We start from the raw sequence: 3,925 nt of genomic DNA, 5'->3' as shown, positions 1-3,925 counted from the left end.
ATGGCAGTAGTAGTAGGTTTTGAAATTGGAGAAAATAAGTTCGAAATCTATTTGGTCATAAATTTAAAAATTCAAAAATAAGTAAGAAAAAATATAAATTTGTTTCTATAAGTTACAAATAGTATAAAATGTTTGAGAACATTCTAACAACATTAAAAATTATCAATTTTGATTTAAACATTTAAAATTCTATTTCATTTTTGTCAATTATGATAAAAGTTGATTATTAAATTTTAAATAAACTGATTATATTTATAACAAGGAAGCTTGTTGTTATTAACTTTTACTACACTAGATACTGGCTGACTGCTTAAAAAGCGTGCTTCAGTGTGTCAAATATCTTTATGTTACTGAAACGCTTTGCCATATTACCAATAAGTTCATGTTCATGTGAACACTTGGCATCTGCTCTCTGCCGGTTGAATTATTACCCAAGGCGTACATAAATCCGAAGAAAGACTGAGTTTTCTAGCTTTGATACACAATCGTTATGACATTGCCATAACATTAAAATTATATGTAAATTATTGATAGAAAAGTATCTCAGAAAAAATGGAGCATTCTAAAATGTTATTTCAATAGTGCATAAATGTATGTACCTGTAGCCAATTATTAAAATAACTAATATGCTGTTGGTTTAGAGAGTTATTTAAATTAGTAATACAATTTAACAATTAACAACTACCCTGCATATAGACAGTACAGTACTGTACTGTAATAAAACATTTATATTTAGGCTAATTTAAGTCCAGTTTCCCATGCAGTGTCACAACAGAATAATGAGTTGTTGACTTTTCATTGGCTGTTTATGAATTTATGTGAACAGTCATGCAATTATTTAAGCTATATTTCAAGCAAGATTGTTTTCAGATTCAACCTCATAGCACACACACACACACATATATATATATTTACAAATTTTCAGGACGGACATGCTTCGAGACCCATTCCCATAGCTTTAACATTCTTTGCATGTCGCAAATGTGTTTGTTTTCAATCTTACAAATTAGAACTCCACCTTTTAAAGATTTTGAGTACGGGGGGAGTTATAATGTTTCAGGTAGACCTACTATTCATTGGTGATGACTAACTGCCTTCCATCTAGTCTTACACTACTAAATTAGAGACGGCTAGCACAGATAGCCCTCGCGTAGCTTTGCCCGAAATTAAAAAAACAACAACAAACAATTTCTTAGCTGTCCTCCATACGTAGCGAAACTATATTTTTAGCTTTATGAACCTTTAGTGTAACCGGTAAGTCTTCTAGGACAAATAACTTATAAGATATAATAATTTAAATTATATTTCCTTTATAATCACCCCGTATGTCTGCTCTTCCCCCTGCGAGTTCCCGATGATTGATCAGTAAATATAAGAGCTTGTATCGTTAATCATTCGGTTTCAATACCGCTGATGAGCACAGCACAAATAGTTCATGGTGTAGGAATTTGCTTAACAATAGACAAACAGCCTATAAGCGATAATTTTACAAACTTACAACTCTAAAACCTGGGTTTCTTTCCTCGCGTACAGAGCGCCAATAGATCATTGGGTAGTTTTGTGATAAAAATGCAAACAAACAATATTTTGTATGTAGTCACTGATCTCTCTTACAGTATTAATATTTGTGGCTGCCAAGAGTACTTGGACATGGAAAATGTGTAGCGCCACCTAGTAAATTTTAAAATATTTATTGAAATGGCTATTTTTGTTACAAAGAAACAATTCAGTCTCTGACAGATTAAAACATTAGAATATATTTTAATGTATGTCATCTCATGTCGATTTTCGATTTAATATTATTTTTATATACTCTGTAATTAAGACTATATTTTTGTCAGTTAAAAGGTAAAAAGTGAAATTGCTCAAATTTCTTGGCTAAAAACATCAAAATTGTATGTACCTCAGAACAGCTGGTATGGGTATTAACACTTTTAACATTTTTGTTAACCTGAAGATCAACTAGGAAGATCGAAACGTTGTTCTCTGTTTTATTAATAGAAGTGTTAATTAGATAACTGATTGTTTAAATATACTCTAGATGAGTTATTTATGTCGTTCAGAGTAAAAGCAATATAGTGTCTTCAAACTAGAGAACACAAACAACCTTTAGATTTTTTTAAGTAAGTCATATCCAAATTGTTCTTTCTGAGAACAAATTTTTTGCAAAAACTTCTTAAGGCCAATAAACATTAACAATGGAAAATAAAAATTTTTTAGCATTTAATAGGGAAAATGTGAACACTATGAAATTAGCCTAAATACTAGCTGGTCAAAAGATTAAGACCATACTAAAACGAAGCGTTAATCGGTAAACACGTAACGAAATATAATCATTTGTATTCAAGCATTAGCGTTGCCAACATCTCCCACTGACATTTCCTGTGTTACATTGGGTAAAAACATGGCAAAGGCTAAAAGGTTGACAGTGTTTGAACGTGGCAGAATTGTCGAGCTACAAAAGCAAGGTCTCTCTCAACGTGCCCTCGCTGGTGAGATTGCGTGAAGTAAAACTGCTGTAGAAAATTTCTTAAACGACCCTGAGGGATATGGAACGATAATTTCAAGTGATCGGCCCAAGAAAATTTCGCCAGCGTTGAGCAGGAGTATTCGAAGGGTTGTCTGGCACGACACTAGCCGATCGTCGAACCAGATTAAGGCCCTTACGGACGCAGAATGCAGCTCAAGACGGCATCTATGAGAGAAAGGCTTTAAACACCGTAAACGTCTTCAAAGGCCACGCCTCCTTCCACACCATGAAACAGCTCGGTTAAACTTTGCTGAGAAGCACCAAACATGGGACGTAGAAAAGTGGACGAAGGTTTTGTTCTCTGATAAGAAAAAATTTAACCTGGATGGTCCAGATGGCTTCCAACGCTACTGGCACGATAAGGACATCCCACTGGAGACATTTTCTATACGACACAGTGGAGGAGGTTCCATCATGATCTAGGGTGCTTTCTCCTTCTATGGAACAATGGAGCTTTAGGTTATACAGGGGCATCAAACAGCAGCTGGCTACATTGGCATGTTGGAGAGAGCATCCTTATTGACTGAAATATTGTATGGAAATGACTGGGTCTTTCAGCAGGACAATGCTGCAATCCACAATGCTCGCAAGACAAAGGATTTTTTCATGGCGAATAACGTGGTCCTTTTGGACCATCCAGCGTGTTCGCCCGAACTAAACCCCATTGACAATGTTTAGGAGTGGATGGCAAGGGAAGTCTATAGAAAAAATGGATGTCAATTCCAAACAGTGCATGATCTTCGTGAAGCCATCTTCACCACTTGGAATAACATTCCAGCCAGCCTTCTGCAAACGCTTATATCGACCATGCCAAAGTGAATGTTTGAAGTTATTCGCAGTGACGTCCGTGTAACTTACTACTGAGACCTCTTGTTGGGCATTTCCGACCCTGTTTAGAACTTCTTTCTGATACGGTCTTAAACTTTTGACCAGCTAGTATTTAGGCTAATTTCATAGTGTTCACATTTTTCTATTAAATGCTAAAAATGTTTTATTTTTATTTTCTTTTTTCTTATTTTCATCTTTCGAAGCTCTACTCAAATTAGCATATTTTTTCTTTATGTTCATTGGCCTTAAGATTTTGACCAGCAGTGTGTGTATATATATATATATATATATATATGTGTGTGTGTTTGAGTTCACTAATGTTTTTGTGAGTGATCGGATAAGGCAGGAAATTCGATAGAAAATGTTTTCGCAGAAGTAAATTTTAATTCTCGTGGTTCTGACTGAGTTATAAAAAAGAAAGATACTAGTCACAATGCGAAACAGTATGAAAACAATATTTATTCAAAATACAAAGCATAATCAAAATGACAATTCTGTAACAGAAAAACTGACTTTTGCTGGATGTTTAGAGCTATAAAAGAAAGGCGTGCTCCAGATTGAAAACGT

The sequence above is a fragment of the Tachypleus tridentatus genome, chromosome 1 (genome assembly GCF_004210375.1).
Source record: "Tachypleus tridentatus isolate NWPU-2018 chromosome 1, ASM421037v1, whole genome shotgun sequence".
In the NCBI taxonomy this organism is placed as follows: Eukaryota; Metazoa; Arthropoda; class Merostomata; order Xiphosura; family Limulidae; genus Tachypleus; species Tachypleus tridentatus.
The sequence above is the reverse complement of the archived record's forward strand: the minus strand, read 5'-3'. Positions refer to the sequence as shown.